The sequence below is a fragment of the Hylobates moloch genome, unplaced genomic scaffold (assembly GCF_009828535.3).
Source record: "Hylobates moloch isolate HMO894 unplaced genomic scaffold, HMol_V3 SCAFFOLD_18, whole genome shotgun sequence".
Taxonomy (NCBI): Eukaryota; Metazoa; Chordata; class Mammalia; order Primates; family Hylobatidae; genus Hylobates; species Hylobates moloch.
In genome coordinates, this window is record NW_026652293.1 from 54,686,775 (window position 1) to 54,709,520 (window position 22,746).

Sequence of the window (22,746 nt, forward strand, 5' to 3'; positions counted from 1 at the left end):
AACGTTAGCTATCTTTGATCTGCTTCTAATCATCTGTTTGGCTTGTTGGAGGTGTCTTCTAGAAGGAATGATAACCAACAATCATCCAGCATTTACTACATGCCGCATGCTGCTTGAGTGCTGTGTGAGAGTCATCTATTTGATCTTCAGGGCAACACTGCGTGTTGCTAGGTGTTATTATCATCACTCCATTTTATAGATGTCAGTCAGGATGAGTTGGGCTATGTTACATAACAAATAACTCTCAAATCTCAGTCATTTAAAATGTAATGCTACCACATGGGGTGGAAGAGGGGCCTCTCCTCACTGAAGTCATGCAGGGATCCAGGCTGACAAATAGCCCGTCTTGAACTACGTTTCCTTGATCTCTGAGGAAGAAAAATGGAACCTCGTGCACTGGTTCTGAGAGTTTTCACTTGAAAGTGATGCGTGGCATTTCTGCTCACATTTTATCAGACAAAACAAGTCATATGGCTATGCCTAACTTTAGAGGGAGCAAGGAAAGAAAATTCTAGCATGTAACTAGGAGAGAAGAAGAGGACTATTTATGAATGGCTTTAATAACTAACTACAAGGAACTGTGGTGCAAAGAAGGGAGGGGACTTGACTAGGTTTTCATAGCTATTGTGGTTCTATGGCCCTTTTCCCTACCAAACCTACATGTTGCTTTATATACAAACTGTGTGTGGGGGAGTCAGAGGGGATGGCTGGGAGTAAGACTGTGATTAGGGATGAGATTCACTCCTTAACCCCTTGCTCTCTGTGTCTGTATTATGGTGACTGGAGTAGAATCTTTGAGAAAATCATTTCATAGTATCTCTTCGGCCACATGGGTAAGGAGAGGAGAAAGAAATGGAAAGTGTAGAAGAACGCTGAAACTGTATTCCAACAGACTCAATGTAGTTGTCAGAAATGCTGAGGATTTGTTGTCCTTTTAGGGGAGAGTTGTCAGTGTTGGAAAACAGTCATTTAAAAATAACAGTGAATTTAGACACAGTTGACCTCCCTCTATCCTTAAGATGTTAAGACGATTCTGCTTGTTTACTGTTGTCATCCTGAGGCCATGAAGTGATTTGTGCAATTGCTGGGTGTAGGATGGATAAAACCATTTATGGGAGTGAAGAGAGTCATCAAGGAAGGCTCTGAGGGGAACAGAGGGAGAGCAGGACCTCCAGAGAGAAGGAAACGCTTGGAGAAAAACACTTGAGCCTAGGAAACAAGGGTGCGTGTGTGTGTGTGTGTGTGTGTGTGTGTGTGAGAGAGAGAGAGAGAGAGAGAGAGAGAGGGAATATGAAATAAGTAGGCCCACCCACATTCACATTTTCTATTCCAAGAAAATCAAATTTCTGGGTTATAAGATCAAAAACAAAAACATCCTCTATAAAGAGGCTGTTAAATCAGCTGGCTCAGCCAAGAATTCGAGGACTTTTGTGATCTTCCTCACCTTGTTGGGGTTGGCAGGCCCTTTCTCTGGAGCACATGGTGTCAGTCAGGCTTCAGCTGCGTGACTGGAGTTCAGGGGCCAGGGAAAGTCAATGCGGAGAATTGAATCCCCATCTCTACTTACTGAGTGAGGCTCGGGTGGTTTTCTATGGGCTGAAACTCCTGGGTCCCCTGGCATCCAACATAACATCAAAAATAGCCCTCGCTTTTTAATTGCCAAGGGTGAAGATCTATTCTCTGCTCCAAGAATTGATAATTTGTTGTAATTGGGAATATAGAGTTGGGTCTCTTTCAAATATGATATTAAAATATTTGGTGAGCAAAATGAAAAAAATTAAAATACAAAAGAACTGTTTGTTATACTACAGTCAGATTTTATCCACTTAATTTTTTATTTCTTGGTATTATATACATATGGTCAGAATGATCACATTTCCACATATTTTTAAATAATATAATTTTAGTTAATTTAAATTTAAGTTAAAGCTGTTAAAGTTTAAAGTAATTATGTTTAACACAACAAATAATACAAGTATATATAATGAAAAGTAAAAATCCTCTTTCCATTCAATCCTAGTTCTCAGAGGTAATCACTGTTAGTACCTTTCTGTGTTATTCTGAACTTTTCTTTCTATAAAATAAATATATTTTTAAAAATTGATTTATCCATTTTGTTATTAATAGAATGGGTTGCTTTGAGACCAGACTCTAGTATTCTGGAAGCCTTGATGACCAGAAGCAAGGGACTCAATGCTTTCAAAGATTCAACAGTTTGCCATTTATCCAGAGGGAGCAGTGTTAGACTGCATTTTTGTTTTTTTGTTTTTAAAATATTCATTTTTTCTTTCTTTTTCAAATTTATTGTATCTTAAATTTAAAAAATAGATCTGGCAGGCACAAGTGCAGATTTCTTACATTCATAAATTGCCTGGTGGTGAAGTCTGGGCTTTTGGTGAACCCATCACTCGAATAGTGAAAATTGTACCCAAAAGGTAATTTTTCAACCTTCACCCTCATCCCACTCGCCCACCTTTTGTAGTTTCCAATGTCTATTATTCCACTCTATATGTACATGTGTATCCATTGTTTAGCTAGAAAGAACATGCAGTATTTGACTTTCTGTTTTTGAGTTATTTCAATTAGAATAATGATCTCTAGTTCTATCCAGGTTGGGGCAAAAAAACATGATTTTTATTCTTTTTTATGTCTGAGTAATATTACATGATATATAAATATCACATTACCTTTATCCAATCATCTAAATGTATAAGTGCGTGTATCTTTTTGATCTAATTATTTTTTTCCCTTTGGATATTTACCCAATAATGGAATTGGTAGATCAAATGGTTGTTCTATTTTTTAGTTTTTTGAGAAATCTCCATGCTATTAGTACAACCTCCAGAAAGGTTGTACTAAGTTACATTCTCACCAACAGTGTATAAGTGTGCCCTTTTCTCTGCATCCTTGCCAACATCTCTGGTTTTTTGACTTTTTAATTAATAACAGCCATTCTGACTGGTATAAGATTTTATTTCGTGGTTTTAATTTGCATTTCTCTGATGATTAGTGATGTTGAGCATTTCTTCATATGTTTGTTGACTGCTTTTATGTTTTCTTTTGAAAAGTATTTATTTATGTCATTTGCCCACTTTTTAATGGAGTTATTTGTTTCTTTCCTGTGGAATCTATCCTTGTAGATTCTGGGTATTAGCCTTTGTTGGATGCATAGTTTGCAAATAGTTTATCTCATTTCATAGGTTGTTTGTTTACTCTGTTGATTGTCTCTTTTGTTGTGGAGAGCTTTTTTTTTTTTTTTGATATGGAGTCTTGCTCTGTTGCCCAGGCTGGAGTGCAGTGGCTCAATCTCCGCTCACTGTAAGCTTCATCTCCTGGGTTCACGCCAGTCTCCTGCCTCAGCCTCCCGAGTAGCTGGGACTACAGTCGCCTGCCACCACACCCCACTAATTTTTTTTGTATTTTTAGTAGAGACGGGGTTTCACCGTGTTAGCCAGGATGGTCTCGATCTCCTGACCTCGTGATCTGCCCGCCTCGGCCTCCCGAAGTGCTGGAATTACAGATGTGAGCCACCGTGCCTGGCCAGAGCTTTTTAGTTTAATTAAGTTTCATTTGTCTATTTTCATCTTTGTTGCATTTGCTTTTGAAGACATGATCATAAATTCTTTGCCTAGGCCAATGTCCAGAAGAGTTTTTCCTAGGTTTTCTTCTAGAAGTTTTATAGTTTTGTGTCTTATATTTAAGTCTTTAATCCATCTAGGGTTTTTTTTTTATAGTGAAAGATATGGATCCAGTTCCATTCTTTTGCATATGGATATCTAATTTTCTTAGCATCATTTATTAAGTAGAGTGTCCTTTGTCTAGTGTAATTTTTTTTTATATTACTGAAAATCAGTTGGGTATAGGTATATGGCTTTATTAGACTGCATTTTGGATTAGGAAGACATTTTCAGTAGCCCCTTTGGCTATATTCTGTCATAGAATGGGGAATTACCTGCAAAATCAGGTAAAAGGTTGTCACATCTTTCCAGAGAAGATGATCATGTTGACTGGGAGATGGAATTATTTCTTTCTATCTCTCAGGAATGTGAGGAGCATTGTAGGGCAGAGATGGGTTTGGGGATGGGAAAGAGACAGCGTGCTGGTGATTTTCTGGGGCCAGAAGACTATAAGGAGAGAGATGACTGGGCAGGGAGCTGCTGGTGAGGGACACAGAATGGTATTCATTGAGTCTGGGGACAGTCTGCAGCCTGTGTAACCATGGGCAAGAAAGTACTCTCTCCATGCCTCAGTTTCCAAGTCTATTATATGAGGCTAATAGTAGTATTCACCCCCTAGGGCTGTTATCAGGAGTAATCTATGTGTCTATGTATGTATGTATGTATGTATGTATGTATGTATGTATGTATGCATCTTTTATACTTAGAGCAGTATGTTATGCAAGTGTTTATTATTTATTATTATTATTATTTTCTACTTTAGAATTATGTTCTTTTATTCTCAGGCCTTCAGTACATTTTTGTTAATCTGACTGCCTGGTTGCATTTACATTTGAGAATAAGACTGAGATCAAATTCCATGTTTAGAGTGAGAAATGACTGCAGTTGAAGTCTTGGTTGCAAGAATCTAAGAAGACACCTCAGGGAGAGAGACAGGATCCAAAACAAGATGGCTGGCTGAGGTGAGAAGCTATAAACCAGGAAGGACTCATGGAACCTAGAGGTATTCTCCAGAGATTCCTCAGAAATACCTAGGGAGAGGAATCTGATGGAAGACTGAACTTCTTCAAACAGGCAGGAAATGGTTATTTAGCCAATAAAGGAAATGTGAGCCAGAATAAGTTTGGAGAATTTGGGAGCATGTGAATTATACACAATAAGGTTGTATTTTTCTGCAACTTCCTGTTTTCCACTTAATTGTATATCGTGAACTTATTTCCAGGTCAGCATATAAAGAACTATCTTATTTTTCAAGCAGCTGCATACTATTTTTAAAGGTAACTTTGTTTATTTAACTATCTCCTCATTGTAGGTGGATGTTGGTTGCTAGCACTTTGTTGTTATTGTTATACATAAACAGTGCTACAGTGAACTACCTCATATATAAATCTTTGTAAACATACTCTCATATTTCTGTAGGGTGAGTTTTTTCAAGTGGGATTGCTGAGTTCCAGATGTATGCATTTGAAACTTTAATAAATTCTATAAAAATATCCTCTAAAAAGTAAAATTTAAATTACTACATTTAAACTCCTATCAACAGTATGTGAACATGTTCATTTCAAGATGTCCTTAACAATGAATTCTATAAAATGTTTGCCAGTGTGATAGATGAAAATAACACCTCATTCTTTTCAACATACTTTTCTTTGATATTAGTGACACTAATAATCTTTTCACTGCATAATTAGCCATGTATATTTCTTCTTCTATGATATCTGTGCCTTGTTTGTTTATCTTTTGGATTGTTTAGTTGCTTTCTAATGGTAGGGATTTTTCATATTTTATGAATGTTAAATTATTAAATTTAGTTTGTTATATGTGTTAAAATACTTTCTCCTAGATTTTTTTTTTGTCATTTGGCTTTGCTTATGGAGTTTTTCAACATAAAGACATTTTAAATACTTATGAAGTCGAACATCAACCATTGCCTTTATAACTTCTGACTTTGGGTAATTATTTAAAAGCCTTTCTTACTTCAAGAATGTAGAATCATCTCATATATTTTCTTGTAAAATATAACATTTAAAAGTGTTTAAATCTTAACCGGAGCCCACTTACAAATTTGATTTGAAGCAGAGTATAATATTCTATTTTTCTTAAATTATTAGCCAACTTTCCCAATATTAAACAATCTACAGTTTCCCTCTGACTTGAAATGCCACTTTTATGAAATACTACATTCCTATATTTTTGTCTAATGATGCATCTATTTTGTTCACTAAATCGTTTATTCTAACACAACTATTTATATTAGTTTTGTGGTACCTTTATAGTATCTTTTGATTTATGGTAAACTAAGCACTCTCTCATTATTCTTTGTAAGAAAAAAAGTGTGTTGCCAGTATTTATTCATTTTTTCAGAAGAACTTCCCATAAAAATGTTTTATATTTTTTGTTGGAATTATACATAGAATTCATCTATTAATATGGAAAAAATTGGCATGCTAATCCTTCATCAGTAGCAACATACTATGTCTCTCCATTAACTTAGGTCTTTTATATTTACTTCACTAATGTTTTATGGTTTTCTTTATATTTCTAGGTCTTTTATATTTACTTCACTAATGTTTTATGGTTTTCTTTATATTTCTAGGTCTTACGCATAATTCTTTTTATTTTCGTTCTTAAGAATTTCACAGCTTTTGTTGGTACTATGAATCAGATTTTTCATTAATTCTTTTAATTGCTTATTATTGAACATGAAAAAGTAATCTTTGTATTGAAATCTTGAGTCTGATCATGTTTCTATTTTAAATTCATAAAGAATTCTAATAGAAGAGGAATTCAAAGAATGTCATAAATGGATGTTTATGGATGAAGGAACTATTTTATTCACAGGCTGATAATTCAACCTAAGCTAGTTTGGCATCATGTAGATAAATAGTTGAATTATGGATTAAAATACATATTCTTTTCTAACTACAAAGGTAATACTTATTAATTTAGATGGTTTTGAAAATACAGAAAGGCAAAAACTTTTTTTAAAAATCTGTTGTTCTCTACCACTACTCAATCTATCATCTATCTCTCCATTCATTCATCCCTTTGTTTATATCTGTTAATCTTTGTATGCATTCGTGTATAACTTTTACATAATTGGAATCATAATACATATTCCATTTTAAAATCTCCTTTTTTTACACAAAAATATGTTGCGAATATTTTTCTATATTATTAAATATCATTAGCTGAACTTATAGAATTGACTGCATGTTTTGGTACCATTTAGACATAGTGTAAGATACTCAGAAGTTATGTGGCTTTGCCACTATGGATGAATCTTCTTTACTCAATATTAATTACTTTAAAATAACCTCACCTAAATACTACTAAGCCATAAAAAGGAATGAATTAATGACATTCATAGCAACTTGGAGACTATTATTCTAAGGGAAGTAACTCAGGAATGGAAAACCAAACATTGTATGTTCTCATTCATAAGTGGGAGATAAGCTATGAAGATGCAAAGGCATAAGAAGGATACAATGGACTTTGGGGACTCAGGCAAAAGGGTGGGAGGGGTGAGGGATAAAAGAATACAAATTGGATTCAGTGTATACTGCTCAGGTGCACCAAAATCTCACAAATCACCACTAAAGTTCTTACTCATGTAACCAAATACCACTTGTTCCCCCAAAAACCTATGGAAATAAAAAATTTAAAAAAAAAAACCTCACCTAAAATGGACTTCTGTTTTTGGGAAGATGAAATAGACATACTCTTCCCAGATCGCGCCACTGCACTCCAGCCTGGGTGACAGAGCGAGACTCCATCTCCAAAAACAAAACAAAACAAAACAAAAACCCTGAACAAAATATGTAACACAAACAAAAGAAGACTCTAAAGGTCAAGAGAAGAAGGCAGAACTAGGGAACTTGGAACCCAAGAAACAGCACTGTGGAAAGTTCCCTGGGTTTTCTTTTGGCCTCACATCTATGAGACTTGAAACTAACGAAGCCAGCAACCTGGAAATGCCAATAGGAGCAGACAAAAATGTCCCCTCCAAAAGCCTACTTTCTCTAGCCAAAGGCCAGCCAATGGGCAGCCTGGCAAGATAGAAAACTTTGGCAATAACTGCTGTACTCCAGCCAATGCTACTGAAAAATACAGTGGCTCCACCCTCACCCCCACCAGCAAAGGCCAAGTGGGGAGCATTGATTTGCTCCCTTCAGAGGGGTAGTGAAGTGTTGTGTGCCACCTCCACTGGGGTGATGTCAGAAAAATCGGAGCAGGGAGCTGGGAGTTTCCTCCACACTGAGTATTCCCTCTGCCTCCTTTTTCCTCTATTTTTGATGTCAATGGAGACTACATGGGGATTCTAGACTTCCACCCACAGCCACTGGTGCAGTAGTGTCAGAAAAACCTTAGTGGAGAGTCAGGACTTTTACCACCACTTGTGGCCACCCTGCTCCCTTGGTATTAGAGGAGCTCAGGTGGGGAGAAGTAACTCCTACCTCTGTCCAGCGGTTAACAAGTGTGGCATTGCCCAGTGTGGCATTGCCCAGTGTGGCAATGGAAGCTAAGTGACAACCCGAACTTTTACCTTCATTTGCTAGAAATGAGGTGGCATCCTACTTTCCCTGCCAGGACTGTGTCAGAAGAAGACAGCTAAAACAGAAGGTTTAAATAACATCTTGAGTCTTTCAATACCCAAACTGTCCGTGTTTCAAATGAAAATCAGTTCTTAAACCAAGAACCAGGAAGATCTGAAACTGAATGAAGATAGACAATCAATAGTTGCCAACACTAAGCTGATAGATATATTAGAATGATCAAGAATTTTATAGCGGCTGTCTTAAGATGTCTCAACAAGCAATTAAAAACATTACAGAATATGCTAAAATTACAAATTGTAAAAACAGAAAACTTTAATAAATAGAAAGTCTCAAGAAAGAAAGAGAAAATATGAAGAATAATTCAATGAGAAATTTTGGAACTGAAAAATGTAATAATCAATATAAGAAACACAATGGACCGGCTAAAGAGCAGTATGGAGGGAACAGAGAAAAGAATCAGGTAACTGGAAGACAGAACAACAGATATTGCTCAGTTAGAACAATGTAGAGAAAATAATAACTGAAAAAAAAGGACGTAGCCTTAGGGACCTGGGAGAATATAATAAAAGATATAATGTGTAATCAGAGACCTAGAAAGAAAGAAGAAATAGATGGGACTGAAGAAGCACTTTAAGAAATAATGACTGAAAATGTTCCCAATTTGGCAGAAGATGTAAACCTACAAATTTGAGAAGCTGGGTAAACTCCAAAGAAGATAAATCCAAAGACATCCATATCAAGACACAAAGGAGTCAAACTTGAAATCTAAAGACAATTTAACAAAGCTTCAAAGTGCTTAGTGACAGAAAAATAACACCTTACTTACAGGGCAAAAAATAATTTGAATGACAACATATTTCTCACCAGGAACTATAGATCCCAGAAGGAAGTGGTGCAACATTTTTCAAGTACTGAAAGAAAATAACTGTTAACCCAGAGTTCCTATACTTAGTCAAAGTATCCTTCAGGAATCAATGGGAAATCAAAGCCTTCTCAGATGAAGAAAAACTAAGAATCTGTCACCAGCAAATCTGCTTTAAAAGAACAGCTAAAGGAAGCTCTCTACATGGAAAAGAAATGCCAAAAGAAGAATCCTTGGAACATCAGGAAGAAAGAACATGGTCAGTAAAAATATGGATACAATATAACCGACTTCCCTTGTTTAATTAAAAAAAATGAAATAAACAAACCAAAGACACTTAACATGAAACAATGTTTTGAAGCAAGTATCATATATAGACAAATGTGGAGAGCATTTTTTCTCTATTAAAAATAAATAGTTGGTGGAATATGTACTTACAATGTAACTCAAAATGAGAATTTGGCCTTCAAAATAACTATTAGAGAGGAAATTAATCCTAAAAAGATATGGTTAGAAACCATTCTGAAATTTTGTCAAAAGTTTCTTCCTTTCCTATCTGCTTGCTTGCATAATGTATGATGAGGGGATTGGATTTGATTGTCTCAAAGGTCTGTTCAGTTGAGCTCATGGCACTCTTGAATTTTTTTGGCTAAATTTCTGGAAGATCCACAAAATTCCAAAACCTTTAAAAATACTTTATTGTACATAAAATCACATCTTTGATGAATGAGGTGGTTTACTTTATGAAAAAATTTTGAAGACGTTAAGGAATGATGTTTTCCTGTGCTTTCTGTGCTGAGTTCTCTTCCTCCTTCCTCTTTAAGAGTGAGAATGGGCCGGGCGTGGTGGCTCACGCTTGTAATCCCAGCACTTTGGGAGGCCAAGGTGGGCGGATCCCGAGGTCGGGAGATCAAGACCACAGTGAAACCCCGTCTCTACTAAAAATACAAAAAATTAGCCGGGCGTGGTGGCGGGCGCCTGTAGTCCCAGCTACTCGGAGAGGCTGAGGCAGGAGAATGGCGTGAACCCGGGAGGCGGAGCTTGCAGTGAGCCGAGATCGCGCCACTGCACTCCAGCCTGGGTGACAGAGCGAGACTCCGTCTCAAAAAAAAAGAGTGAGAATGTAGAAATTTAATTTAGATTAAGCATTGAAACAAACAAAAAGCATTGAAGCAAACAAGAAATTAGTCAATATTATAGGAACACTTATTACCTTTTTTTTTCTGTTCTTCTCTTTTACCCCTTCTTCCTCTTCCTGCCCCTCTTTATTCCCTTTCCTTTTGGAAGCATTTGAGAGTAAGTTGCAATAACTATTACCCTTCTCCATAATTACTTTATTATGCATATCCAAAGAACAAGGGTGGTCTCCTAAATAACCACAATATAATGACCAGATTCAGAAAGATTAACATTGATGCAATACTATATAAAAAATCCAAATTCAACGTTATTTTCTTTAAGCAAATAAAATGTCTATTTTAACAGAATAGGTTAAAAGGAAGGGACATCCCATCGCATTTTTATCACCGTTATTCCTTTGCCTCTTTCTTTTAGGTATCCTTCTCAGGGACTGGCATCTGAATGATTTCCCACCCCTACTGGTCCATCCTCTTTCCTGTCAACACTCGTGAGTCTTCCCCGTGTTCCTTCAGGACTCAGCTAGGTACTGGCAGCCAGTCTTCCTAGCCCGATGTCCACGGATGATGACGATGGCTCCCTATGATCTCACTTTCCCAGGGGCATCGGCAGTTTTTTCAACTACTTTCAGAAATGTGGGCAGTTTATACAGAGCTTCAGAAGCCGGAGGAAGTATTTTGAAGAAAAGGGACAATTGGTATCTCCTTACCTTATTGTAGCAGGTTTCTACCTATCCATAAGCAAATATGAACAATTTAAAGTTCATAAGCAAATAAAAACAATTAAAGTTTAGGAGTAGGAAATGATTCAGGTGCCAGGCTCTGAGAATGATATCTAAAAGAAAGAGGGAAAGAAATGAGTGTTAAACATTCTATGGGACCTCCCTTCCCTTAAACTTATTTTGTTAAAATAGACATTTTATTTCTTTAAAGAAAATAACTTTGAATCTGGGTATTTTAGATAGTATTACAAATGGTATTTTCTTACCTTATTGCAGCAGGTTTCTACCTATCCATAAGCAAATATGAGCAATTTAAAGTTTTCTGGAATTCAGTGTTTTTTGCCGTATTTGGGAAGCCAGTGTTTTCAATAGGTCTATAATATTCTGCTATGGAAAAAAAGCAAAGAAAAGCAAGATACTGAATAATGTTTATAGAATGAGCTCATTACCAAATATAAAGACAGTTTTTCTCTACATCAAGATATGATTGTATGGGTATGAGGGAAAGAACAGAAGGATGCACACCAAATGACTATTATGGGTTACCTTAGGAAGGTGGGCTTAGCTTTTTCTTCATGTATTGCTATATTTTTTTTACTTACACAAAACGTGTATCCTTTTTGTAATTAAAATAAAAATAATACAGTTTTTGAGAAGCAAAATACTCAGAAAGCATATAAAACTTCTGATTTAACACAAAACCCCCAACTACCAAGAAGAGAAAGAAGGCCATTGATAGTATCATGCAACATATTATATGGTACGTAGGGGTTAATTGCTTGGTGATGAATGAATGATATGGGATTATCCATGCTGAAATATAAAGATTATCTTTTATATAAATCTGTTTCTCCTGGGTAAATTTTCTGGGTATTTTTCATGCTAAGACAAGTTTTGCTGAACTCAGGAGAGAAGCAAATTGGGAAGGAAGTAAGATTTCATTTTGGAGAAATAAAACTTGAAAAGGTTATATTCAAGAAGGGAAATGAGGCTTTCTAGTTGGATCCTAGGAAGGGCATTAGCCCGTGCATTCTGACTTTTAAAATTCCTTGCCTCAAGTGTCTTCTGGGTCTTATGATTTCTGGATTTAGTACATTCACTTTCTAGGAACATTCTTTTTTCTCTTAAGACACTCTGAATGCCAGACTGTGTCCAGTGACATATCATCCTAAGTGGTTGAAAGACAAAATATTTAAATTGCCATACATTTTTTCTGCCTCTTCATAGAACTGATGCAAATCAGTTTCATATTTCCAGTGAATTGTTTGACTCTCATGGTCTCACATAGGGCCTATGAAAGATACAGCTTTTCCCCAAAGAAGGCCTCATCACTTGAATTTTATTAGCCTCCCCAAAGGCCTAGTTTCTGTCTAGTGTCCAGTCTTGGAAGCATCTGCTTTAAATTTCCTTTAAACAACTGTTACATGGAAATAACTTCCTTTCTCCTCTCTCCACTCCTCGTCCTAAACTGAGCTGCCCTTCTACTTCTCACTGTAACAATCTTTGATGTCAGCTTATCTGTGGACCTCACACACAGGAGTGGGACAAGTCACCAGATCAGAAGTCTCAGGACCAGCGACATCAAGAGCAGGAAGTGGCCAGTGCCTCAACTTTACTCCCCTCTCCCTCCCAGAACAGGCCCTCCATCACCTTAGATAATTCATGTCACTGAATGGAACATGTAAGCCATCTCACTTCTTTGTGTCTTCACAAATGCTTTAAACACAGGCTTGGAAAATCTGTGGGCTTCTCACACGTTCTCAGATATATTCCTTTGCACCTAAGTGGGGTGAAATGATACGGTGCTCAGTGGAAGGAATCTGGTTGTGCCAGCAGAGGTTGGGGCTATGGAACTATGTAACTGGAAGCGAGCAGTGAAAGAAGCCTGGAAACTGCTGTCACCCTGTGCCTCAGTGCAGGCTGGCTCAGCAGCACCATCTTAATGTTCTGTGTGGGATGCTAGCACATTTATGTTTGGAGCCTGGTAATTAGATTGTGAGCAGGAGGCACAATCCCAGCAATCTGGTGGCATGGACAAGGCTTGGTGTCAGAAGGCATGGTGTGTTGAGGCTTAACAATCTCAGCTCTATTTTTGTCTATCACCCCTTTGATACATGTCAAAAAAATCCCACCCACTAGTTCTCTTTCTCCTCTCCCCATCAAGATCAAGCACCATAGACTAATTAAGTAATAACAATAATAGAACAGGAAAATAATGCACCGATGATCAGACATCAAAATGAAATGTAGACCCTTAGAACAACTTTGCTTCATGTACTTTTAATACATTTTACATGCCACACGGCAATTTACTGGGAGGTGGATTTTAACGTACCACATATGCTATTGGCAAGATAAGAATTACTGAGTTGAATGTTGGTTCACTAAATATGCTGAAACCCTTTTACAGTGTAGACTCTGAGGAACAGCTAACACTCTCTTTATGGGCACATTGAAATGAATTGTGCTTTTACTGTATGTCATTGTTATGTTTCAGGGGACATGATTTCACCAGTAGCTTTGCCAAATTTTTGCAATAACATGATTCCACTGTATTTCTATTTTAGTACCATGATCTCATGCCTTGAAGTTTATTTGAAAAAAGAAAACAACATATAAAAGAGTGAAGTTCAGCCACATCCAGGTTATTCAGGATTTAAGGTATAATCCAGCATGAAGATTATCCTAAACTTTTGCTTCTCTTCCTCACCTTTAGTATTTTTCATCTTAGGTGGATGTTCCTACTCAGTAGCTCATTTCCCAGAAGAAGTCAGTGGGATTTAATTAATTTCTTGTGTGAAATTCTGCAGAGATACTTTTTGAGGGAGAGAGAGAGAGAATGAGAATGTATGCAGAGAGAGAGAGAGAGAGAAGAGAGAAATGGTTGGAAGCTTTTGGTAATATTTTCTGATATGTATAAACTTAAATTACCTAGGATTAATGAGCACTTCTGCTTGTTATTCATGTAGAACAGATCATTAAGAGATTGCTCTGTTTTATCCATAATGTACTTTTCTAACCTAAACTATTAGGGACAGGAATACCCATCTGCGTGCTATGAATAACACCATGTGTGGAGAATCTGCACAGATCCTGAGATAATTGTAGGGATGAAGCTGTCTATGGAGAAATCCCAGGCCTTAGGAGGGTGTGAACCTTGTGGAAAGATGAACAAAAGGGGAAGAGCCCTATTTTGAATCAAGAAAATCTTAACACATGAGAATAAAATTAGTGCGACGAGCCAAATCCTGAACAATCTTTAGCTTCCTTATTTTGTCTGATGACACTGTAACTGTCTAAAAAGGAGAGAATCAAGTTAAGGATCAAAGTATTTGGTCAATCCTTCAAACTATTTGTCTACATCATTTTATACGTCAGCATACTTGTTTGAATTTTCCATTTGTCTTTAGAATATCTACCTGGAGAGAAGTCGATATTTAACTGGAAGAGACGGAAGCTGTTAGGCTAATACAAAAAGTTGAAAAATTCAACCCATGAAACATTGGTTTTTATTTCATTAGCAATTTTGGTTTCATTTTTTTTACCCAAATTAGGCTGAAAAAGTGAAATCAAAATTGCTGGTGAAATGAAGCCATTTTATACAAATAGCACTTTGAATCCTCAAAAAGAGAGATTCCACAGAATGTTCTTGTACAAACACCTGTAGTTTGGGACCATGTGGAATCTCTCTTTTTAAGGACACAAACTGGTATTTGTATAAGAACATTCTGATTCTGGATCCACTAGCTGCAAGAAGACTTGATTGAGCCAGTGCCTCCCACTGTGGGTGAAAATCGACCTGGCCTCTCCTGGGGCACAGAGGGGACCAAACTGTCAGTCACTAGAATGATTTGTTCTCACTTTCCAGCTCGCTGGTTTGGTGCTGTTGTTGATGCTGCCACAGTCATCGTAGTGTAGGGTAGGTAACAGATTAGCCTTCCAAGCACCTAGCTTTCCACCTCCTTGCTGAGACTTTGGCTTGGTCTCCTAGAAATGGCTCCTTTTAACCCAATAAACAGGGAAGTGGGTGGGGGGATAGCTGTTTAAAAAGAGTACATTTTAATGGAAAAATGAGGTATTTTCCATTGTGGTAATGTTCCTTTTTTTTCAATCATAAAATTGCTCAAAAGAGGAAGCAAAAAGAGGAACATGTATTCATTTGTTTTAACTCGAATTTGTGAAATGAGTTCTTAAGAAAGCTAGCAGGCATCTATTTCGAAGAATTATGACTCCTTTTCGACATGTAAATATTGTATCATTTCCACAGTATAATTATCTCCCATGATGATCTAAATTTATATGACTGTAGATCCCAAACTTGTAGTTATTGTGGAGTTTCAACAAGACCACATATGAGAAAGAAAGAGAGAAAATATCTGCATGTGTCAGTGTTCAAATGACACCATCAGATACTGTTGAGAGTGAGACAAGACCTCTCCTTTTGCGACCAGTTAACTGATACTAGACAAGTATTGTTCTAGCAGGTAAAATGACTCGAAGATATCTTCAAACATTATATTTTTTAATAACCCCCATAATACGGAATTACCTATGGATGTACATGTTGGAGTACATTCACGTGAAAGTATAGAATCAGACATTATTCAGGCAGACTTTCCCTGTTCCAAATACTCCTTAATTGAGGAACTACCTTGACTACTAATTTTAAATCACAAGAGTTCCATGCAGAAGGGAGAGCTAAGTTTTGGGTTACAAAATTTTGAAAACCACCATATAGAACCCACCTACAACATCCAACCACCAACTTGCCACTAGCAATGGCTGAGAAAGCAGAAGGGAGGCAAATGTGGTTGCTGCCCAGTTGGAAATGATGGTACTAATAAGACTTTAAGTGAAGTAAGCAGTAGGAGTTTGGAGCATTTGTTATGCTCTCCTGTACTGTAGCACTGTAGCAGTGTAGCAGCTGTTTGAAAAGTGAGCACCTTCCATACCTTGACTTTCTATTTTGCCTGGTAGATTGCACTCTTTTCCTTTTCACTAGCAGATAGTTCTCTGAGTATGAACCTAAAGAGAGGAGAGCCAAGGCTATCTACATTGCCTATGGTAAGACAGCATAGTGAGACATTTCCTTAAAAATCTGGGAATGACTGCAAATGGCATTAGGAATACAATCATGAGCTGGTTGTCCCTGATGGTAGTTCTTCAGGTTCATGCATAGGAAGCTCCAAGGGAAGGTTGACTCATTAGATGCACCAAAGTTTGGCTTACTCTAAAAATGAACATATCATGAGCATGCACACAGGCTTAATAACATATATTGAGCTTTTCCTATATGCTAGATTCTTTTTTACCTTCTTATTAAATCCAAACAACATCCCATAGAAGATGTTGTTATCAACAGGAATATAAGCAGAATGAGTAGCAATTTGGGTTCACTTGTATACAATAAACACTTGGCACATTTGCTTTTCAAATGATTTAATAAATGTTATCCTTGTGGATGAAGAAACAGAGTTTTACAGAGATTGAATACTCTGCCAAATTCCCCCAGCCAGATAATGCCAGAACAGGGAAACAGGCCTGATACCATGGGGAGATTTTGTTCCCTGCCAGATGTTCAGCGTACCCAAATCCCCTTCCTTGTGTGGGCACTGGTTGGAGTTGGACACAAGAAAAATTTGCATGAGATATGGAAGGTAGAAGTGAAGCAGCAGCTGTTATGCTCAGAGGATGGACATATGAGTGCCAGGCACCATGACAGTGTCAACTTACATATCATCACTGATCTGCTGGTTCACCTCATTGGTATGGGGCAATGGCTGGGTCCACAGCTTCTCTAGTTTTCAGCAGATCTCTTCCTTTCAGTTCTTTGAGTCCTGAGCCATGGCAGGAACCTTGTGCAGCTTCATGGCAAAGGACACCAGTCTCTTCTGCAAGTTATCTATATTGTTGAGGTTGCAGGCCATGAGATACAGATGTGGGTTCTAGTTTGTCTTGTCTCTCTGTTCATGTCCAGCTTGTCTTCCTGATTGCCAGCCTTCTCGACCTCTAGTGACTTCAAGGCTACTGCCAGATGCAAAGGCAACAGCCTCCCATAGGCTTCTTTATAAGTTCCCACAATGCTGTCGAGTCTAACCTCTGCAATAAACCCTTTATTTCATATCACTTATGGTGGCTCTGCTTCCATGATCAAACTTTAGCTGTTATAGCTTGTCAGACTCCAAATTTCCAGGATACTGCACTCACTGGGAGAGTATAAGGGTGAAGGCACGAGCAGGTTTCAGTGGGACTGGAATCCTCTGGCTCTAGGAAACTGAGTACTTCCTCAATCAGATGCTCAGAGAACAAAGCAAGGGGATATACTTGAGCAAAACAGAAAATTGAGAAGTCATATCAATGTTTCATTTAGCTTATGAGATTACAGAGCTAGTAATTTCATGGCCAATTATATGTTTAAGATAGGCCAAAAATAAATTGAAAAAATATTTCAGTGGCCATTTGTGTACGATATAAAAATGACATTTTTCTGATTTCTCAGTCAGTGCTTTTCTGTGTCTTAGTCACAGCCTACACTTACATGCCAAAGATCTGCGTGGAAAGTGAAAATATGCTCTGTTGTAACCTAGATGAAACATCTGGAAGATGATATTTTTCTACTTTTTATTCATTTGGTGTCACATAGATCTAGGCATCAACACATATCTCTTTTCCCTTAACTTTAAAAAAATATGATTTTATTTTTCAGTACACTTTTTCTGGAAAACAATTTTGCAAGGTGCAAGGTATTCAGATGAAGTGCTGAAATCTTGGCTGTAGGAAAAGTTAAGCATAACCAACCAACACTTACTTCAACCTCAACTGCAACACTTCTGAGGCTTACCCTTTGCCATTTAGCACGTTCCTTTTGCTGTCTGCTTGCACACTATGTACCCTGGGACTTTCCTGGGTTTCTCTGCCTTCTGCTTTTGGGGTAATATTGGTTTAACCAATATTAAACCAAGAAGAACAACATTAGAAAGACCCAATTTTCTTACATGAAAGCAAGAAGTTTATTCAACTCATTGCTTCACTTTATTTCTAGGGGCCTTTTCTAGGTCCAGAAAGAAGTTGTCCTTAGCCCTAGACTTTCTGTACCTCTACCCACCCTCCCTTCAATACGTATGTACGTTGTCTATCTTGAGTGAGATAATATGCCCATGCAGATACACTCTTCTTTGTTCTCTAAGCATTAGGGTTGCTGATGAACAACAATTTTTTCTCTTGGTAGAAGTATGTGCCATGCAATATTTGGGACATATCTTATGCACAATTACTTGCTGTTTAGCTAAAATTCAAATTTAACTGGGCATCCTGTATTTTATTTGCTAAATCTGTCAACCATAGTGTAGATACTTCTCACATCCCCAATCTCCCAAAGCTCCCATTTTCTAAATCCTGTACACTGACAGGACTTTCAATAGTAAGTTAACTTCCGGACAGCTTGCCAGACTCTCCTTGAGGAATGTGTTGCCTTCTAGCATTTGGATGAATAATTTAGTTCTGCCACTAAAACAAAACATTAATGGGCATTTGATGTAAACATTATTTTCCTCACTGCTTTGGCTTAAGAGCTGAAGAGTTAGAAAGGTCCTACCAGCAACATCCACCTTTCTGAAATGCATTGCTTGCTCACAGACTTAAATTAACATGTAGCTTAAGCTGTTTCTGGGTTACACAGCTTTTCTTCTATTTCTGTTTCTTTCTTCTTCAATGTTTCTAGTCTTCTTTTCTTACAAAAGTATGACCTCTCTTCAAGTCTCAACCAGGACCAACATTTGTGCATCCAGATTTTGTGACTCAGAAATGGCCGTCTGACCAGTCTGTGGACGGCCTTCCTAGACTGGAGTGTGTATACTTATTACCCAGATCACATAATACTGACAGAGAGGGATTTGGCAGTAACATGGGTAATAATGGTACGGAAGGGGATATGGACTACGATTTATAAAGGCTTTTTGAAATTAGCTTGAAAATAACACTTATTGGGATTTCCCACATTTTAAAACAAACACATGCTTATTGTAGAAAAATATGCAAAACATACAAAAGCTAAAAGCAAACATAACAAAACAATCACTTATAAATTCACATCTTGAGATAATCACTGTTGTTGTTTTTGGTGTATATTTATAATATTTTTCTATAAATTTATTTGTTGTTTGAAAAAAAGTACCATGTAACACAGAAATACACAGCAACTATTTTTTTATTATTTAACAATGGATTTTGAACATTTTTTTCAATGCAAAGTACATGTGTATGTCAATAATTCTCAATCTTTTTTGGGTTGCAGATCTTATTTAAGAAAGTAAAGCTTCTTCTTCCAGGAAAACAACTGTACAGGTACGTAGAGGATTTGGGTACAATTTCAGATCATTAAAATACATCTGTAGATCCTAAAGATAAAGAAGTCGTGTTCTAAAGCATCACAACTAATTTGAATGACTGACATGGGACATTTTGAGGCTTCCAGTAAGAATTTATTTTATGTAAGCTAAATAGGCAATTAGACATTTGCTACGTTGGGATCTCATATTATAAGCTTTTGCTTTTTTTTTTTTTTTTCTTGGAATTCAGGTTTAGGGCAGTGGTCCCCAACTTTTTTGGTATCAGGGACTGGTTCATGGAAGACAATTTTTCTGCTGAGCAGGGGTGGGAGGTGGGCAGGTTTGGGTGATGGTTTCGGGATGAAACTGTTTCACCTCAGATCATCAGGCATTAGATTCTCATAAGGAGCACACAACCTAGATCCTTTGCATATGCAGTTCACAATGGCATTTCTGCTTCTATGAGAATTTAATGCTGCTGCTGATCTGACGGGAGGTGGAGCTCAGGTGGTAATGCTCATGTCCCCGCCATTCACCTGCTGCTGTGCAGCCCTGTTCCTAATAGGCCACAGACCAGTACATGTCCACAGCCCAGGGGCATGGCAAGAGGAAACATTAGCAAATTTGCAGATTGTCCTGTTTACATGTCAGCTCTGAAGACTGTTGAGTTGATGGGTCTTCCCTTGGTTGCAAGCCAACAGCAGTCAGAAGCGAGAAACCTTGTCTAGATTCACAATAACCTTGTCACAAGTCTCACATTTCCTGTAGGAAAGCTGAATTTGCCAGCACACTCATTGTGAGTAAAACTGTAACTCTGCTCTGAGCAGAAGGCTTGTGCTGAAGATAAAAACGAATTCTCAGTGGAAATACAAAATTGATCTATTAATTCCTGGATGCTAAAGACAATGATTTTTTCCTGTCTAGTGGCTATTTTTCTTTTGTATGTAACTTTCAGTTTATTTCCGTAGTTAGGAAAGAGATGAAGCAACTTGAGAAAGCATAGGAAGGTGTAGTCCCCTGAAATCTAAATGAAGCTTGTTTGGTCTTGCAGTTTCCTGTGCAGGTCTGGCCTGGGGCAGGACTACATGGGCATCTGCAGCCCACACAATGTAGCAAAATGACTGCTAGAATATTATCATTAACTAAAGTAACTATAGATGTTCATTACTGGGCACTTATTGTACAATGGCTACTGGGCTAGGTGCTCTACCTAAATTACATTAAATTCTCACCACTCTAAAAAGTAGGTATCATTTCTCTCTTATGTGGAAGGGGCTGTGCCACTGAGTGGGTAAGAGCACAGACTCTGGATTTCCACAATCTCAATTCATACATATCGGCCTTGTGACCTTGAGAAAGTTGCTTAGTCTCTTTGTGCCGCATTTCTTCCATCTGTAAAATGGGAGTAAAACACAAATTTGAATCCAGGTCAGAGTTTCTTTTTTAAGTTTATTTTTTAATAAAAAATTTTAATGAGATGTAATTCACATACATTAAAATTTGCCCATTTAAAGTGTACAATACCATGTTTTTATTTTTCATTTTTAAATTTTAATTTTTATTCTTCCAACCTTTTTTTATTTTTCTATTTTCCCAAGACAAGGTCTCACTCTGTCACCCAGGCTGGAGTACACTGGGGTGATCTCAACTCACTGCAACCTCTGCCTCCTGGGCTCAAGGGATTCTCTTGCTTCAGCCTCCTAAGTAGCTGGAATTAACAGGCATGTGCCACCACGCCTGGCTAATTTTTTGTATTTTTAGTAGAGACGGAGTTTCACGATGTTGGCCAGGCTGGTCTTGAGCTCCTGGCCTCAAGTGAGCTGGCCACCTTGGCCTCCCAAAGTGCTGGGATTATGGGCATGAGACACCATGCCCGGCCTTTCCCACCTTCCACCCTCAAGTGGGCCCCAGTGTCTATTGCTCCCCTCTACGTGTCCATCTGTACTCAATGTTTAGCTCCCACTTATGTGGTCAGTGTTTAGCTCCCACTTTAGAACACGCGGTATTTGGTTGTCTGTTCCTGAATCAATTTGTTCAGGATAATGTCGGCCAGAGTTTCTACACAGGAAAGCCTACTGCCTGATTCAGTCCTTGGCTAAATTGTAAAGATCCCTTTGATTCCTCCCTCCAGCCCTCCTTTCTCACTACAGCACCCTCTCTCCCTATATCCACTAACAAGATCTCTCTTTCCCTCTCCTTCTTCTCTTCATGACTTCGCTTGCAACTTCCAGTTTCCAGGCTACAGAATGCCAGCTTTCACAAGTGTGAGGAGTGCTATGAAAAAGAGGCACGTGCATAGCAAGGGCATTCTTAGACCTCCAAAGCCTCAGGAACACAGGAAGTAATTCTCTAATAAATAGATATCTGGAATTGTAACTGGTTGAAGGAAATATTTGGTGCCAAATTCCTATTTAGTGCTCCTCAAAACACACGATGATGGAAAGTGGCCTCCTACTTTTTCTAAATTAATTGGCCTTTGATGTGGGTCTGGAAGAAACTCATGAGCTGCAGTCTTTTGTTCAGGAACTTAATAACTTTTGACCATAGTTGGAATGACTTGTCATGTTTGGGTCCAGCCAGTAGGGAACACAGGTCACATCTTTCCCTGCATAAGCCCACAGCCACCCGTGCTGTGGGTAGCTGTCCCTTTCCTTTCCCTTCATAAAGTGGATAGGAGGCAAATAAGGCTGAATAGTAATTATAAACATCTGGTGGTTACTTTATGATTAGGTCATGTTAAAGATTTTGGGAAGCCTTCCATCAGTCTCAGTTAATATCTTTCCAATTATGTTTACATTGACATTTACCCTGGGCCCTGTAACTTCTCATTATGCCTTCTGGAGTTATCCCATATACTCTGGGTGTGGTGAGAAGTTCACCAGGGAGGCAAGGATTACTGCTGCTACTGCTTGATCAAGGGGAAAGGCAGCCAGCAGTTCCAAGGAGCCAGGAAGGGACTGCCCAGACATGAAGAAAGAGAATGTGGCTACTATTTTGTCATATACTTTGGCTTTATTTTACCTGAAAGTTCAATGACCAAGATACTAGAAAAAGTCTTTATAGCACTGAAGGGCTGTTTCTGAATTAGAGACACAACTGATAGTTGGAAGCCTATTGTTTGTGAGAAAGAATTATTTGACTAGCAACACACCTAGCCTGTCTGCATTAATCTCCCAAATGAAATTCAGAACAGATATTGGAAGTCTAGAACTGAAATGAAGTAAAAATGTATGAACTAAGTACACTGATTGCATTCATTCAGCAGATGTTTTGTTGTTGTCTGAGCAACTTTTATATATTTAGCTCACTGCATAACAAGGTGCAGATACAGTGGTATGTAAGACATTGTCAGCTGGGCACGGTGGCTCACACCTGTAATCCCAGCACTTTGGGAGGCCGAGGTGGGCAGATCACTTGAGGTCAGGAGTTCGAGACCAGCCTGACCGACATGGTAAAACCCCAT

The 22,746-nt window shown here is 37.9% G+C and overlaps 1 long non-coding RNA gene across 3 annotated transcripts in view; it reads left to right on the plus strand.

Moving 5' to 3' along the window:
- Positions 1-22,746, plus strand: part of LOC131381859 (uncharacterized) — a 105,588-nt gene that overhangs the window by 78,142 nt on the left and 4,700 nt on the right. Inside the window, exons 2-3 of one of the 3 annotated variants that reach the window (XR_009210858.1) lie at positions 4,545-4,639; positions 19,250-19,299. This is a non-coding gene — a long non-coding RNA (uncharacterized LOC131381859). Of the gene's footprint in view, positions 1-4,544; positions 4,640-13,545; positions 13,618-19,249; positions 19,300-22,746 lie in introns of those variants that run through there. The other 2 variants (XR_009210859.1, XR_009210860.1) reach the window with 2 other exon arrangements.